The 18,942-nt window shown below is 37.6% G+C and overlaps 1 long non-coding RNA gene across 2 annotated transcripts in view; it reads left to right on the forward strand.

Moving 5' to 3' along the window:
- Positions 1–580: 580 nt before the first annotated feature.
- LOC129146684 (uncharacterized) overlaps positions 581–18,942 on the forward strand; it is a 30,230-nt gene continuing 11,868 nt past the window's right edge. The window contains exons 1-3 of one of the 2 annotated variants that reach the window (XR_008553712.1): positions 581–631; positions 1,408–1,605; positions 15,341–15,401. This is a non-coding gene — a long non-coding RNA (uncharacterized LOC129146684). Of the gene's footprint in view, positions 632–734; positions 770–1,407; positions 1,606–15,340; positions 15,402–18,942 lie in introns of those variants that run through there. The other variant, XR_008553713.1, reaches the window with a different exon arrangement.

The raw sequence follows: 18,942 nt of genomic DNA on the forward strand, positions 1-18,942 counted from the left end.
TCTCTCGGCTTCTGCTTTGGCTTCTCTTTTGGCTTCTGCTGGAGTCTCTGTGACGCGACCCTTAAAAAAGCACAGTCTTAGCCCAGGTGAACCCTATCTACATCTGCCCACACCCTATTCCAGGTGTCTGCCATCAGGCATACATTCAGGACTGCAAGGATCCATCATCTATCCTGTTGGCAGGAGGGCAGAAAAGCCTGACATTTTTCCTTGCCCTACAGAATACAGTCTCATTTATTTTCATTATACAGGCTGATTTTTTAAAATGTATTTATTTATGCACACAAGAACTGGGGTACAGGCCAGATGTATTTATGCATACAAGAACTGGGGTATACTCTGTCTCACCAGAGACAGAGTGGGGAACAGAACAGGCAGACTGACTGAAATACACTGCTGAGGGGGGCAGCAGGTGAGAAAGGAGAGGTCTGCTATGCCATGTGGGTCAGCTCCCTGGCTGGCTGGGGATTGAATTTGTGATGCATTGGCTTTGTATGCATTGGCTTTGTATGCATTGGCTTTTATTGTGATGCAGACAGCTTTATAGGTTGCATCATAACCCCTTGTGCCACCAGGGAGACCCAGGCCAATATATTTTCATCAACTTATTTCAAAGATTTGAAAGTGAAGGGTAAATAAGTTTGGCCCAACATTATAAGACTGTAGTGCTGGAAGGGATAGAGCAGGATCTATATGATTGGAGCAGATGGTAAAAGAGGAGTCCTGGAGTCCTCTGTGGCTTTTTCAGGCTTTTATTGGGATTTACCAGGTACAAGGCAAGCAGTGGTGACGGGGTGGCTGGAAAGCTGGTTGGCCTCCCAGGCCCTAGCAAGTCTTCTCTCTTTCTGGGCTCTCCAGAGTTCTCTTCCAGTTCTCTTCGCTTATTCTCCTTCTAGTCTCTTCCTATAAGCCAGTCTCAGCACAGGTGTACCAACCCATGCAGGCCCACACCTACTCCAGGTGTCCGCCATCAGGCATGCATTTAATCTAATGGAGGGAGGGCGGAAAATCCTGTAATCATTTGCCTTACCCTACAAACCCATGAGAGAATGATAATTACTTAATTGGGGGTTTTAATTAATTTTTAAGTATAATTTATCATTAATTTTGAAATTTCCTTAATTTATTACATTTTGTACTATTAAAATCAGAGAAGACAGTGACATTGTATGACACAACTTGTAATAGCTTACAATTTGTGATGATTTATAATATGTCCAAAAATTCACATTCTCCCTTTCAAAATATGAACACTCTTTTTAATGTATGTTAGATTTAGTGGCTGGTACTAATGAATAAAGTGTGGAAGAAGTGAAGCTATGTGACTTTTAAGTTTACCTCATAACATGTATAGCTTCAATGTATTGCTTCAATTTGTTCATTGATGGATGGCTGCTATGTCATAAGGATACTCAATTTATGGAAAGACCCATTTTTTAAAGAAATGATGACTCCCACCTGCCTACAACCATCACCAGTTTGTCTACTGTACTGATGAACTAGCTTCATAGAAAATCTTCTGGTCTCACACAGTCAAGCTTTCAGATGATTCTACTTTGCAATCTCATTTGAGCCAGAATGAGATTTGAAGCCAGAACTATTTAGGTAAGGTCTCTTCAGTTCCCAGTCCCCTGGAAATAGTTGAGATAGTACAGTTATACTCATGTTTAGTCAGTGACATGTGGTGACTATTTAAAAATTGGGGAAAAATACAATCCTTCACCTGCAGCATTTGCTGATTTCTATGGTATAAATTTTCTCATCATGACTGATCTTAAAGCTATGCACCAGTAAGACGTTACTGAACACAAGCTTTGAAAGATGTGCACAAGAGTAATCATATAGCATTGCTACCACACAGACCCGATAGTTATATATGGTCTTGAGAACAGAAAATAGTAAAAATTACCTAAAAATAAAAAGCCTTATTAAATGTTTTTTTAATAATGGTTAACAGGGATTCTTTGAAATCCTTGAAAATTTAGAAATATTTATCTCAAAATAGCCTCTTTAATATTATCCTATTTTCTGAGATTAGGTAGTTGCAGATTACATTTCTTGAGCTAATTGTCACATTCTACAGTTTGTGATGTATAATCCAATAAATACATTATTACTATGGTATACATGGGCACCAGTATTTTTGATGAGCTAATTCATATTGTAGTTTACAATTAATATTAAATATGTTACTGAAGCACTTAAGTTTGGATTTATTAAATAATATTTAGAATACATATTTGATTTTGAATATAAACTCCATAATGGCAGGAACAGGGCACTGAACAGGTTTTCTGATCCAGCAGATCCGGTAAAGGAGTCAGAGTCCTCAGTGGCTTTTGCAGGTCTTTTATTTAGATTTACCAGGCATATGACAGACAGGGGTGCTGGGGTCAGGGAGGCTGGCAGTCCTCCCAGGCCCCAGCAAATCCTCACTCTGTCTGGGTTCTCTGGTGTTCTCTCTGCTTCTCTTCTTCTCTCAGCTTCCATTCGTTCTTGGCTTCTGCTGGTGTCCCCGTGATGCCACCCTTATAAACTCAGTCTCTCAGCCCAGGTGTATCCACTTCAGGTGCCCGCCATCAGGCATGCATTCAGGAGCACAGGGTTCCCTCATCTATCCTAATGGCAGGAGGGCAGAAAAGCCTGATACTTTTACCTTACCCTACAAACTCGATGAATACATTTTTAGAAATCATTAACATAATTTTTTTTTTATGTTTTCATTTATTTTTTTATTGAGGTAACATTGGTTCACAACTGTAGGGTCAGGACTGGACACAGAGCAGGTTTTCTGATCCCATGCAGACCGGGTAAAGGAGGTGTCAGAGTCCTCAGTGGTTTTTGCAGGCTTTTATTGGGATTTACCTGGTACACAGCAGGCAGGGGTGCTGGGAGGGCCGGGAGGCTGGCAGGCCTCCCAGCCCCCAGCAAGTCTTCACTCTATGTGGGCTCTCCGGCCTTCTCTGCTTCTCTCCCAGCTTCTGTTCATTCTCGGCTTCTTGGCTTCTGCTGGTGTCCCTGTGACGTCAATCTTAAAAGCCCAGTCTTAGCCCAGGTGAATCCCATCTACCTATGCCCACACCCTATTCCAGGTGCCCACCATCAGGCATGCATTCAGGACCGCAAGGATCCATCATCTGTCCTGATGGCGGGAGGGCAAAAAAGCCTGACATTTTCTTCACCCTACAACAACATGGTATAATTTAAGGGAATAGGTTCACATATCCTTAGACGTATCTCACCACCAAAGCATCCATAACCTTTACCATAAAACAATGCCTTCCTTTGTCATTTTGCTCCTATACCAAACCTCTATGTTAATTCCATCTTTAGTTAATTTGCTTATCTTGTGAGAAAATACGTGTAGTTCTATGTTTATGTCTGTGGCTGCCCAGTTTTCCCACCACAATTTGTTGGACAGAAATTCAGTTCTAGGTTTTATACTTTTGACTTGTTAGTCAAAGCAACAAACTCCGTAGTTTGTTTCTAGGCTCTCAATTTTATTCAATTTGCCTATATTCCAATGCCATACTGTTTTGATTACTTTGGTCTTATAGTATAGTTTGAAGTCTGGGAATATAATGCTTCCATTTTTATCTCTTTTGTCAAGTTTGGGTTTGGTCGGCCTCCCTGGTTGTTCATGTGTTTAAGTCTCAGCACTATCAAGCTATTGGCAGCCACTGCAGCATGAGTTTGATCCCCAGCCAGAGAGCTAACACATGGAGTAGCAGACCTCTCCTGTAACACCTGCTGCTTCCCTCAGCTATGTATTTCAGTAGATCTGCCTATTGTGCCTCCCACTCTGTCTCTGGTGAATCCTCTCACCCCACACACCGTTGGGCTACACCCCAGTTCTTGCATGCATAAATAAGTAAAAATAAATCTTTATATTTAAAAAAAAATTGAATTTGGCTATTTCTGATCTTTTTGCAGTTCCTTATAAATTTCAGTGGTTTGCTCTATTTTGAACAATTCAATTGATGCTTTGATATGCATTTCATTGAATCTAGATACAATCTACATTGTATCTTTATTTGACTTAGATGAACAATCTAACAATGTTCAATTCTCTAATCTGTGATCATAAAATATTTTTCCATTTCCTTGACACTTCTATTTCTTTGGGAAATGTCTTATAGGGTTTTTTTTTTTAATTGGCATTTTGCTTAATTTGAAAGGTTTATTCCAAGGTATTTAATAATTTTGATGTTATTTTATCATTTTGTTGACTTTTTCTATTCTAGCTTATTTGCATATAAAATAAAACATACTTTTGTACACTGATTTTGTATTCTGCCAATCTACAGTACTGATTTATTGCTTTTTTCATTGGTGTCTTTAAGAGTTTCTATATATCTTACAATATTTGCAAATAGTGATAGCTTACTTTTCGGGTTTGATTACTTTTAAATATATTTCTTTCCTAATTGTCCTAGCTAGTGAGTGATATAGTATATTGAACAATAATGGAGAGAGTGGAAATCCTTATTCACCTGATCTTAGAGGGAAATTTTCACACTCACACCATAGAGTATGATGCTAGCAGTTAATTTGGCATATACTGCCTTTATTTTATTTTTTAAAAAGATTTATTTATTTGTTTATACAAGAACCAGGGTACAGGCCATATTCACGGGAAGGTGAGAGGATTCACCAGAGACAGAGCAGGGAACAGAACAGGCAGACTGACTGAGATACACTGCTGAGGGGAGCAAAGGGCTAGGCAGGAGAAGTCTGCCTTGCCATGTGGGACCCTCACCTGCTGGCAGGGATCAAACCAGCACTGCAGAGGCTGCCGACAGCTTCACAGCAAGGCATTCAACTGCCTGCGCCACCAGGGGAGGCCCTACTGCCTTTATTATGTTGAGATACATTCCTTATATCCTCATTTTACTAAAAGATTTTTATAATAACTTTATGCTAAATCTTACAAAATATCTTTTCTACATCTGTTCATATAATCATATATTTGTCTTTCCTTTTTTTTAATATGATGAGTTACCTTGATTTGCATGTGTAGAATCATACTTGGAGCACTGAAATTACTGTCACTTGGTCATAATGTATAATAATTTTAATGTATTGCTTAATTTGGCTTGTAGCCATTTTGTTGAGATTATTTACATTCATTTTCATCAGATATCAATCTGCAGTTTTCTTTCTCTTTGTGTGTGCATGTGTGTGTCTGTGCTTGTGTGTGTGCATGTAATGTTCTTGTTGTCTTTGGTATCATAGTAATATTGACCTCATAAAATATGTTTGGGAGCATTCCTATTTCGTTTATTTTCAGGCATGATATAAATATAGGATATTGTGGACAAGGGTCAGAAAGTAAGCCATCATTTACAGATTCAGTACCCGAGAAATAATTTTTTAAGTAATCTATAATGAGTGCATCACAGTACTGTCACCAACCAGGGGGAGGAAATAGAGAGCGCACTTCTTAAAAACACTTGCCATTTTCTTTGCTTTGATTTATTTCAGAGACAACTAAACCATCTCAAACTGCCTTTCAGAACTATTTTTTTAATCAAAAATATTGGCCACTTTCTTCTTCATATCCCACCAATGCCACTTACATACCTATTATCCTTCTCTATCCCCTCCCTTCTTAACATCAGAAATCTAACTTCATGTATTAGACTTTGCTAGTTTTAAAAAAGTATTTTGTTTTTATCAAATCATTTGCTATATAAAAAACAATACTTGTCCTTGTCATTCTGACTCACTTTATTAAACACATTATCCTCAAAATCCTTTCATTTCACCATAAATGGTAAAATTTTCTCTTCCCTGTTGATGAATAGTGTTACATTGTGTGGTTGTACCATATTTTCTTGATCAAATTCTATTATCAGTGGACACTTGGATTGTTTCCATGTCATAGCTATGTGTAACCAACATTGTAACAAACATTGTAAAGTGCCTACATTTTTTAATTTGTTTTTTATATCCTTCAGACAGATGGAAAAATTTGGTTCATGTAGTATTTCCATTTTTCAGGTTTTTTTAACTATAAATCCTGATCACTTTTAAAAAATGACTACACTAGTTTATATTCCCACCTACAATGAATCAGGATTCCTCTTTCTCTGCATCCTATACAAAATTTGTTGGGAGTCTTTTTAAAATGTGACTTTCTCATTGCTGTTAGTTGATATCTTGTGGTTTTTCTCTTTGTCCTTATTAAAATAATGATAAACATGTACCTATATATCCTTTGGGGAGCTGCCTATTTATACCTGCTTCCTATTTACCAGTTGGGTTGGTTAATATTTGTTTGTTAAATTGAATAATTTATTTGTATATCTTGGATATTACCCCTCCCCCCCTTTACTGTGTTGGTTACTTAATTTTTAGTCATTACAATGAATAATTTATTGGTTTATTTTGAATATTATCCCCCTTATTGTCTGTGTTGATGTAAATATTTTCTTCCATGCAGTGGGATGTGCTTTTAACATATATTTTCTTTTAGAGCTTTAAAACATTATAATTTGAGGTGGCACTAATTGTCTATTTTGCTATTATTTTCCTAGCTATAGGGGTCAACACTACAATAATGTTTTCATTACTGATGTCATGAGACTTATTTCCAATGTTTTCTTCTATATATTTCATTGTTATGGGCCTATATATTGAGTCATTAATCTATTTAAATTTTATTTTGTGCATGGAATTGCAGGCCAAAGCAACTCAATTATTTCACATGTGGCTGTTCAGTTTTCCCAAAACCATTTGGGAATCATGGCTCTATTATCATCAGTTAAATATTAAATACACAGGTATTTATATCAGAACTCTTGATTTTTTTGCATTGATCCACTTGTCTATTTTTATACAACAAAATGTCTTAATTACTATTATATTATTAAGTCAAGTAACAGGTAGCATGATGTATCCATAATTTTCTTTTTTGGGGGGTAAGGATTACTTTAACTATTTCAGCCTTTTATGATTTAACATAAATATTCATATTTTAGTTCTATGTCATTAAATAACAACTTCAGTAATTAAGTGGCAATTGCTTTAAATCTGTCAATACACAAGAGGAGATACTTTTCCTTTTCTTTGTCATTGTCTATTTATTTTAATAAAGTCTGATAATTTTCTCTGTGTAAATTTTTTAACTACCTTGCTTGGCTAACTCATAGTTAATTATTTTTTTTAACTGGTGTGATTTTAAAGGGTCACTTTCTTATTTTCTTCCTGTCCTAGCTCATTGTCTGTGTATATGAGAGTGACAGATATTTCTCTAATGATTTTATACCCATCCACCTTGCTAAATTATTTCATTGTTTTGATTTCATTTGTGAGGGTTAATGAGGGTTCTTTAAATATATTATCATGTCATTTGTAAATAATGATAGTTTTACTTATTTTCTAGTTTGTATTATTTTTATATCTTTCTGTTTTCTATTTTTTCTAGTTAGTAATTATACCATTTTGAATAGTAGTGGTGAGAGTGTGCATCCTTGTTTTTTTACCAGATCTTATTAGACATATTTCTGTTTTTCACCACTAAGAATGATGTTAGCTCTTCAGTTGTTGTATATGGCTTTTATTTTTTTGTGTTAAGATATATTTTATTTAACTCAATTCTTTGAACATTTTCGTCATGAATGAATGTTGAATCTTATCAAATGTTTCCTCAACATCTTTCTTTTTGATTAATGAATAACATTGATTGATTTTTGGATATTGAACCACCCTTGTGCCCCTGGTGTGAATTCCATTTGGCCATGTGCATGATCCTTTCATTGCATTGTTGTATTCAGTTTGCTATGATTTTGACAATTTTTGCATCTGTATTAATTAGGGAAATTGTGCAGCCATTTTTGTGTATATATTGTTTTTACTTTATTTTGATATTAGAGTAATAATGGTCATCTAAAATGTGATTGGAGGAGAGAGAGATCAACATGGAGCGGGGAAACGCTGCAAGTAAGTCCTCCCATAAATGAAAAGTTAATAGGGAGGAAAAGCGTCAGGTCCCTGTGAGAACTGGGACACAGAAGATAAATGGGTGACTCTGGCAAACTGCCCAAAGAAGAAAGTTGCCATAGAAGAGGACTGGAAGGGAGGAAAGTTCAGAATCCGGCTACCAACCCCCACCCAACAAAGTCGGCACTTTCTGACCAATAGAATGTAGGAAAACAAACAAAAACAACCAACAAGAATAAACTACACATCAAGCAGGACTGTGAGTGGAAAGGAACTATTTCAGGCACCGCACCTTGTGAACTGGAACTGTGGAGAACCGGGCTGGAATCTCTGTGGAGATGAGAGAACAGATCCAGACACCATTAGAGGAAGATAAGGATTCCATGTATACCTACAAATAGCCCAAGGCTAGCCTGTAACCTTGTGTGGAAAAGCAGCTCACTCAAAAAGCATAAACGGACTGTGGATCTTGGCTGCCAAGGTCCCCTCACCTGAGACCTAGGCTTGTGGGGGCGGCATTCATTGAGGTGAATGTCCCTCACTGTGTAATCAGAAACCAGGAGCCTGGACATGGGAGCAGGGTGCAAAAGGCGCCATTTCTGTGGACACTGAACTGGGCTACAGCCAGTGTCCTGGATCTGAGGGCTTCGGAACTGAGACCCGGGGCACGAAATTCAGGGCACGGGATCCCCATGATGGTGGGGCACAGGACAGACAAAGCACTCCCACCCCATTGAGGCTGTCCACGCCACTCCCACTCTGTTCCCCTGGACCCACTGGAGGGGATGGGCAGTTCTGGAAGGACACTAGATAAGCTCTCTGGTGCCACCTAGTGACCAGGGAAAAAAATCAACATCCTGATAGTTGGAAACCAGGGATCCACAAAACACCCTCAGGCTCTGAGAGAGGGTGGGCCACACAACGGGGGTAAAGAGGGAAATAAGGTGTGGAGCAAGACCCCATCCTGGAACTGAGAGCCAGGTGCAGGATACAGGGCATGGGACTTGCCATAGCAGCAGACACTGCACAGGGTGACAGCCAGCATTTTGGATTTGATAGCCCTAGAACTGAGACCAAGAGTGCAGAAGTCAGAGTATGGGATCCATACAGCTGCGGGCACAGCATCGGGTAAACACAGAGCAGACACAGCACCCAGCTCCCCTGCCCTGTTCCTCAGAGAATCACAGAAAAAAGTACAGGTCAGCAAGTACAGATCTCTGGCGCCACCTCATGATCAGAACAAAATCACCAACTAGCTGATTCCCTCTTGGAACTGAGTAAATACAGAGAGAGGGAACTATAAAGGACAGTGCTCAGCAACACAGCTTCAACACCCTGGTGGAGTTTTGTACTACCAGTGCTGGTCTCAGTCTGGTAAACAGTTTCTGGCACTCCTAAAGGAGCAATCCAAAGAGATGCCTGCCAACACCAGTGGCACAACATCCAAACACGTAGAACTAATTAGAAAGCAAACAACAGGGAGAAGAACAAATATAAATAACCAAACAAACTCGCAGGAGGACACACCACAAAAGGAAATACAGTCACCAGAGCTCAACTTTGATGTGGAAGAACTTCTCGGCCTATCAGATAGAGAATTAATGATCATCATGATTAAGAAAGCAGAAAGAGGGCCTCCCTGGTGGCGCAGTGGTTGAGCGCTGGGTTGTGAAGCTGCCTGCAGCCTCTGCAGTGCCTGTTCGATCCCTGGCTGTTCCCCGGCCACTGGAGGAGGGTCCCACATGGCGTGCAGACCTCTCCTGCCGCCTGCCGCTCCCCTCAGCAGTGTACTTCAGTCCTTCTGCCTGCTCTGCTCCCCGCTCTGGCTCTGGTGAATTCTCTCACCCTCCTGCGCTTCTGACTATACCCAGTGCTTGTATAAATAAATAAATAAATCTTAAAAAAAAAAGAAAGAAAGAAAGCAGAAAGAAAATGAAAAGAAAAAAAAAATGATTTCAAGCAAATAATCACTGAACTGAAGAATGAAATTGAGACCTTAAGAAAGGAAAGAAAAGAAATGCAGGAGATAAAAAGATTACCAGAAGAGATAAAGAACTCTGGCAAAAGCAATGAAAACAGAATCAATGAAATGGAAGAACGGATCAGTACTGTTGAAGATACAGAAATAAAAAGAGCCAAAAAAGAAAAAGAGAGAGAAGTGCAAATGAAGCAGTGTAAGGATATTCTTAGACAATTATCAGACTCCATGAAGAGAGGTAATGTAAGAGTTATAGGCAATCCAGAAGGTGAGGAGAGAGACAAAGGAACTGAGAAATTATTCAAGGAGATAATTGAAGAAAACTTCCCAAGCATGAAAAAGGAGATGAATATAGACCTACAAGAAGCGAGGAGATCTCTCAATTACCATAATGAAAAGAAAACTACAGCAAGACACCTAATAGTAAAGCTTGCAAGAGTCCAAGACAAGGAAAAAATAATGAAACTGGCAAGGGGGGAAGAAACAGATAACGTATAATGGAGAACCAATCAGGATAACTTCAGACTTCTCTGAAGAAAAATTATGGGCAGGAAGAGAATGGAGTAACATATTCAACAAACTTCAAGACAGCAAATGCCAACCAAGAATACTTTACCCTGAAAAGCTCTCCTTCCTCTACAAAGAAAAACATGGGCCTTCTCAGACAAACAGAAACTCCAGAAATTCATTACAACTAAACCCCCACTCCAAAAAATTCTACAGGGAGTTCTAAAACAAAAATCAATAGAGGAATGAACAAGAAGAACAGAATAAAGCAAGGAATAGAATCACAAAAAAAGAAAACAAACAAAATGGCAAATGCAGATGCCAACATATCAATATTAACTCTAAATGTAAATGGATTAAACTCAGCAATAAAAAGACACAGAGTAGCAGGCTGGATTAAAAAACAAAATCTAACCTTCTGCTGTCTCCAGGAAACACATTTAACCACAAAAGATAAGCATAGATTGAAAGTAAAAGGTTGGAAAACAATCCTACAAGCCAATGGACCAAAAAAGAAGACAGGAACAGCCATACTTATATCAGATGAAATAGACTTCAAATTAAAAAAGGTAAAAAGAGACATAGACGGACATTACATTATGATCAAGGGGACAATACATTAGGAAGATATAGCACTCATCCACATATACTCGCCAAATGAAGGGGCACCAAAATATATTAGACAATTATTATCAGCTCTGAAAGCAGACATTAAAGAAAATACATGTATAGTGGAAGACTTCAACACCCCACTCTCACCAATGGAGAGATCTAGGAGACAGAAAATAAGCAAAGACACTAGAGCCCTAAATAAAGAAATAGAACTCATGGACTTAACAGACATCTATAGGACACTGAACACAAAAAAATCCGAGCATACATTTTTCTCAAGTGCTCATGGATCATTCTCCAGAATCGATCACATATTGGGCCACAAGACAAACATCAACAGATACATCAAGATCAAAATCATTCCAACTATCTTCTCTGATCATAAAGGCATCAAGCTAGAAATAAATCATGAAAAGAAAACAAGGAACCCTCCCACTTCATCCACATTACTGGAAGAACACTGGACTAATGAGGGGATCAAAGAAGAAATTAAAAAAATACTTCGAGTTGAATGACAAGGAAAGGACATCACTTTCCAGAATGTATGGGATGCAACAAAAGCAGTAATAAGAGGAAAATATATAGCAATACAGGCTCACATCAACAAACAAGAAAGAACTCAAAGAAACAACCTAATCTCTCATGTCAAAGAGCTAGAAAAAGAACAACAAAAGAAACCTAAAGCCAGTAGAAGAAAGCAAATAATAAAAATCAAAGCAAAATAAATGAATTGGAAATTAAAAAAAAATCCAAAAGATCAATGAAAATAAAAATTGGTTCTTTGAAAAAATAAACAAAATAGACAAACCTCTAGCAAGGCTCACAAAGAAAAAAACGGGAGAAAACACATATAAATAGGATTACAAATGAAAGAGGAGAAATCACAACAGACTCAGTAGAAATCAAATAATCAGAGATTATTATGAATGCTTATGCCAATAAATTCAACAACCTAGAAGAGATGGACAAATTCCAAGAACGATATAATCATCCAAAGCTGGACAAAGAAGAAATAGAACAACTAAACAGACCAATTACAAGCAGCAAAATTGAGGCAGTAATCAAAGCACTCCCCAAAAACAAAAGCCCAGGCCCAGACGGCTTCACAAATGAATTCTACCAAATGTTCGGCAGTGAATTAGTGCCTATCCTACACAAACTCTTTCAAAAAATTGAAAAGGAAGGAATACTACCAAATACGTTCTATGAAGCGAACATTACACTAATACCAAAACCTAACAAAGACAGCACAAAAAAAGAAAATTACAGGCCAATCTCCCTTATGAACACCAATGCAAAAATCCTCAACAAAATCCTTGCCAACAGAATCCAACAATGCATCAAAGGGATAGTGCACCACGATCAAGTGGGATTCATCCCAGGGGCACAAGCATGGTTCAACATATGAAAATCAATGTGTAATCCAGCACATCAACAAAAAGAAAAATAAAAAAAAACATATGATCATATCAATAGATGCTGAGAAATCATTCGACAAAGTCCAGCATCCATTTATGATGAAGAACCTCAAAATTCTCAGGATAGAAGGAAAATACCTTAACATGATAAAAGCCATATATGACAAACCCACTGCCAATAGTATTCTCAATGGCGAAAAGCTGAAGGCCTTTCCTTTAAGATCAGGAACAAGGCAAGGATGTCCTCTCTCACCACTGCTCTTCAATATAATACTGGTGACCCTAGTCAGGGCAATAAGACAAGAGAAAGACATACATGGAATCCAAATAGGGAAAGAAGAAGTAAAACTATCACTATTTGCAGACGATATGATAATATGCATAGAGAACCCTAAAAACTCCACAGAAAAAAATTCTCAAAATAATCAACCAGTTCAGTAAAGTATCAGCATACAAAATCAACACACAAACATCAGTAGCTTTCCCATATACAATCAATCTGAAGAAGAAATCAAGAAAACCATCCCTTTTATTATTGAAACCAAAAAAATCAAATACTTGGGAATAAACCTAACAAAAAAGGTGAAAGACCTATACAAAGAAAATTATAAAACACTGTTAAAAGAAATTGAAGAAGACACAAAGAAATGGAAAGACATCCCCTGCTAATGGATTAGAAGAATCAACATTATTAAAATGGCCATCCTCCCACAAGCAATATACAAATTCAATGCTATTCCAATAAAAATCCCAATGACTTTCTTCAAAGACATAGAACAAATACTGATGAAATTCATATAGAACCTCAAAAACCAGGAATAGCAAAAGCCCTATTGATGAAAATAAAGGAGAAAGGAGGTATCACACTTCCAAACTTCAAGCTATACTACAAAGCCATAATAATTAAAACAGTTTGGTATTAGAACAAAAACAGAGACACAGACCAATGGAACTGAATAGAGAGACCAGAAATAAAGCCGCACTTATATGAACAACTAATCTTTGACAAAGGAGCAAAGGATATGCAATGGAACACAGACAATTTGTTCAATAAATGGTGTTGGGAAAACTGGACCTCCACATGCAAAAAAAAAAAAAAATGAAACTAAACCACTACCTCTCACTGTGCACAAAAATCAACTCAAAATAGATAAAAGAACTGGACATAAGACCTGACACCATAAAATATGAAAATATAGGTAAAGAAGAAATACAGGTAATAGAAGAAAATATAGGTAAAACACTACAAGACCTACTTCTCAGAAACATCTTTAAAGACTCATCACCCAAAGCAAGGAAAAGATAAACACTTGGGGTTACATCAAACTGAAAAGCTTCTGCACAGCAAAAGAGACATTAACTAAAACAGAGAGACACCCCACTGATTGGGAAAAAAATCTTTGCACTCCATCCAACTGATAAGGGACTGCTCACAATGATATACTGTTGCGAGAGACCCGGCACAGTGAGCAAAAGGGCCTTGACCTGAGTGCCTAAGGCATGTGAAAACACATTCGTCTCACAGGAAAACCTCTGAGTGACAGGACTTGGTGTTGAGTGCCGGGAAAGTGACCTGGGTGGATTCAGGCCTCTACCTCTCCACAGTCTTAGAATAACAAAAATAATAAGCTCTAGCTAGGGGGCGATAAGGTTATGTGCGTGAGAACTAACTACCTGGTACCCTACTGTCTGAAGCAAATAGATAATAGTAAGAAAGTAGACTAATCATTCATATGTGTTTGATGTTACACCTGCTGCAATTAAAATAGTATATAATGAGCACTAAGACAATAAAGACTTACTGCATGCTGGACATGACAGTCCCCCATGTCTGATTTTCCTCACCGTCGTTTCCCAGGTCCCGGACTCACTAGAAGTCCACAATATACAAAGAACTCACATGGCTCAACAACAACAAAAAAATAAATAAACAATCAAGTCAAGAAATGGGCAGGGCCTCCCCGGTGGCGCAGCCTTTGAGTGCTGGGCTGCGAAGCTGCCCTCAGCCTCTGCAGCACCGGTTCATACCGGCCACTGGCGGTGAGGGTCCCACATGGCACGACACACCTCTCTTGTCGCGCCTGCTGCTCCCCCAGCAGTGTATTTCGTCACTCTGCCTGTTCTGTTCCGTGCTCTGTCTCTGGTGAATTCTCTCACCCTCCCACATTTCTGACTGTACCCAGTATTTGTATAAATAAATATATAAAAAATGGGCAGAAGAACTTAAAAGACATTTCTCCAAAGAGGAAATGCAAATGGTCAACAGGCATATGAAAATATGTTCAACACCCCTTATCATCAGGGAAATGCAAATCAAAACCATGCTGAGATACCACCTTACACCAGTAACAATGACACATTTCAAAAAAACAAGCAACAACAAATGTTGGCAAAGATGTGGTGAAAAAGGAACTCTCCTACATTGCTGATGGGAATGCAAACTGGTCCAACCACTGTGGAAAACTGTCTGGAGTTTCCTCAGTCTTCTAAAAATGGAGCTACCATACAATCAGGCAATTCTACTCCTAGGAATCTACCCAAAGGACACAAAAACAGTGATTCAAAATAGCAACTGTACACCTATGTTTATTGCAGCAAAATAGATGACTGGATCAAGAAGATGTGGTATATATACATAATGGAATATTATTCAGCAATCAAAAAAGAAACATTGATAAGTGTATCTTTCTGGTGATTTATTTTTCCCTTAATCATACAATTTCCCTCCCTCTCTCTCAGTCCCTTTTTAACTGGAAATCTATTTTGTCTTTTATAAGAATGACTGATCCTGATTTATTTATTTATTTATTTTTGTCCTATTTACTTGTGGAATTGTTTTCAAGTCATTTACTTTGAGCCTATGTTTATGTTTTGGGTTTAGGTGTGTCTCCTGAAGACAGCAGAAGGTTGGATTCTATTTCCTGATCTGCATCTTTTAATTGGTGAGTTCAGACTATTTACATTTAGGGTTTTTATTGACATATGAAAAGTCTTTTGTTGCCATTTTGTCCTTAATTTTTGTGGTACAATCTATGTCCTTAATCAGTTATTTGTTATTTGTGTATGTTTCCTCTTTACTTTACACATAAGAGTTCCTTTCAGGGCCTCCCCGGTGGCGCAGCGGTTGAGCGCTGGGTTGCGAAGCTGCCCGCGGCCTCTGCGGTGCCGGTTCGATCCCCAGCTGCTCCCGGCCACCGGAGGAGGGTCCCACATGGCGCACAGACCTCTCCTGCCGCCCGCTGCTCCCCTCAGCAGTGTACTTTGGTCCTTCTGCCTGCTCTGCTCCCCGCTCTGGCTCTGGTGAATTCTCTCACCCTCCCGCGCTTCTGACTGTACCCAGTGCATGTGTAAACAGAACAAACAAATAAATAAATAAATAAATAAACAAACATGCCTCTAAAAAAAAAAAAGAGTTCCTTTCAGTATTTCTCAGAGTTATCTAGTGTTTTCAAACCCTTTCAGTTTCTCTTTGTCTGACACCCCTTTTATTTTTCCCTTATATCTGAAGGAGAGTCTTGCAGGATATAATATTCTTGGCTGGCAAATTTTATCTTTAGGTACTTGGAATGTTTTATTACATTCTCTCTTCCCCATAGTGTCTCTCCGGAAAACTCTGATTTTAGCCTGATTGTGGTACCATTATAGGTTTTCTGTTTCTTCACTCTTGCCAATTATGCTCCCCTTGTATCTATAATAAGAAAGTTCAAAATTGGTCAACATCTTAAGGGTAAGACAGTTTTGTGTTTCATACAAATATTCTTTGTGAGGTCTTTCTTCCCCTATACTCTGTTAGACACAGCAGATGTGATATGCCTTCTATAAACTTTCAACCTACCTTCCAAGTCTCCTGCACAGATATTTAATGGAAAAAAAAACAAACTGACAAAGTGTTTATTTCTCTGCAGTTTCAAAATGTTCCCATTAACTGCACCTGACAACTATTTGATATATTTTTCTGTTTGTTTCTTTGTCTCCTAAAATACATTTGCTATTTTTTTCTAAATCCGAATTTTTAGTCCATTCCAACAATGAAAATAAAAAGGAAAATAGTTTCAGCCTCACTTGAAAAAGTGATCTTCTGTCCATATTTGTTTGTCTGATTCCTCATACTATCACAACTATCTAATCCTATGAAACTATGCAATTTTTGTATTTTAGGGTTGAACCATATGCAATTCCAAATACACTTGAAGTAAAAAACAGAGTATCACAAGAGTGTTGGCCAGCTAACCTCTGACATGTTTAATGATTAAGCAGAACCTAGGTGTTCAGAAAAGTAAACATATATATTTAGTTAGTAAAGCAGCACACAAAACACTTTACCTTTTATAGCCCCCAAATGATTTTTTGATACAACCAGATAATACATTCCAATTAATTATTCTCAATCTTAGTATTACATTTTGAATATACAATGGGCCAAATAGACACAGTTGCTATCCTGATGAGTTTAAAACTTTAATTAGAAGGCACCTTTGTCCATAGATTCAAACAAATGCATAACAATAAAAAAAATTGGAAAAATTATTTTGTACTATGAAAAAAATTATAAAATGGATTAGATTTAGCTAAAGACTTTTGTAAGTAAATCCCTTTTACCTTCAAAACCAATGAATGCATTACATAAGATAAAGTTTTGATTTCATGTGCAAATAAACATGAATTAAAAATGAAAATGTATTTATGAAAATTTTAGAATAACTCATAATAAAATATCATAATAAAATATCATAAATGTCATAAATAATAAAATATCACAGATATTATATACAAACACCTTGACTGCCATTGAATCTAATTTTAAAAAGTAGAAATCAGAGTATATTATCATAGAATCTTCTTTATGCCTCACAGAAGAATATTTAGTTGATGTCAGCCATGAAAATTGAGGAAGATCTTGTATTTTGGGCATTCAGAAAATAGACAAAGATATTAAATTACTATTACTGAAACAGGAGCAGTCAGGTTGGGAGTCTGCATAGATAAGCTGCAATGACTGGAATGCCGAACCACCTAGGCTCTAGACAAGAGAGCCACCAAAAATCCCCAAAAGGCCAAAAGCCAAAACCAAGAGTTATTGCAAAAAAAAAAAAAAAAAACCTATACAATAAGGGAACTATGGGCTAGAGCCAAACAAAGGAGATTGGCCAATGGAGAACAAGTCACTGTGGGTTCTCACCTGCACACACAAATGCAAGACACCTCAGTCTCCAAGGACAACTGCCATAGGGTTTATTTTATAAACAAGGGAAACAAAGAGCTTACTGTAACCACAAGTGACTGGCTTTCTCACTTTTGATCAATCAGAAGTACATATATAAGTAAAGTACCAGTCACCTGTCAATAGCACTGAACGACACTGAACAATACTGATGGTCACTACTGGTCCCTCGGAGTCTGTGCCAGAGACACCAAGTTTTAACAGCTCTTGTGTGTTGTTGGATGACATCAACAAAAACCAACTATTTGAGACACCAGGCTGGGGCCTTTGGTGCACCTTTTGGGCAATATCAGAGACAGAACTGAAGGCCCAATCTCTGACAGAGATCTTTGGCTTCTCTTCCTCCCTCAGAGGTCAGCTGCTGGATTTTTCTTTTCTTCTTTCCAGGTCAGCTTCAGGTCTTTCTTATTTCTTCTTTCTTTGGAGGTCAGGAATGAGTCTTCTTTCTTTCTTTCAGAGATTGAAACAGGGTCAGCTTCCCCTGACCCTGGCTTATATCCTCTTTAAGGGTGTCCCACTTACAAGTCTGATTGGATCATTTTCAAATTGGAGTATTAGCACTAATCAGCTATAGCTCACACCTGATTGGTCCATTCTATGATCCAGGAAGTACACATAAAAAGGATGTTGCTGGACTCTGAGGAAACCACAGCCAGAATTGCCCATGTTAGAGCAGCAGGGCGAGAGGCCTCCACTGCTGCTGCCAGCTCTGACCACTGGGATGGCTCCTGCTACCAAGGTGGCTCAGGTCCAGTATCATTAATGGATTATGTCTGTGTAGACAATGTTTTCAGTAGTCCTGAAGAAATTAGAAAGGTAAAACAAATAATAGGTTAGGATACATAACATTAATTGATGTGAAATTTGAAGTTCTTCAAATAGATAGAAATTAAAAGGATACACTACTTGATAGTAAGACATTGAGAACGTTTAGAGTGTTTTAAAACTTGTAATATCGTACAGGAAGTATTGAAGATGGGGTTAATTAATGAATTATCACTTATTAAGATGACATCAGACATTACCATTCCCAAGTTTATTTGATTTATAGTTATTTATATTTTATTTGTTTTAATTGTATATTTATATGAATATGTTGTATCATTTATTTTGATATTCATATAAATTAATAAAATGTATACTAGTTATGAAAATTAATCACAGAAACACAGGAGAATAATTCATTTGGAAAATAGCTATAGTATCATTATGATATTGATGTAAAGAGTAAATTTTAACTTGTATAAATATAGGAAACTGCT

Source organism: Talpa occidentalis, unplaced genomic scaffold (assembly GCF_014898055.3).
Source record: "Talpa occidentalis isolate TD23 unplaced genomic scaffold, MPIMG_talOcc4v2.1 talOcc4.4, whole genome shotgun sequence".
NCBI classification, from domain to species: domain Eukaryota; kingdom Metazoa; phylum Chordata; class Mammalia; order Eulipotyphla; family Talpidae; genus Talpa; species Talpa occidentalis.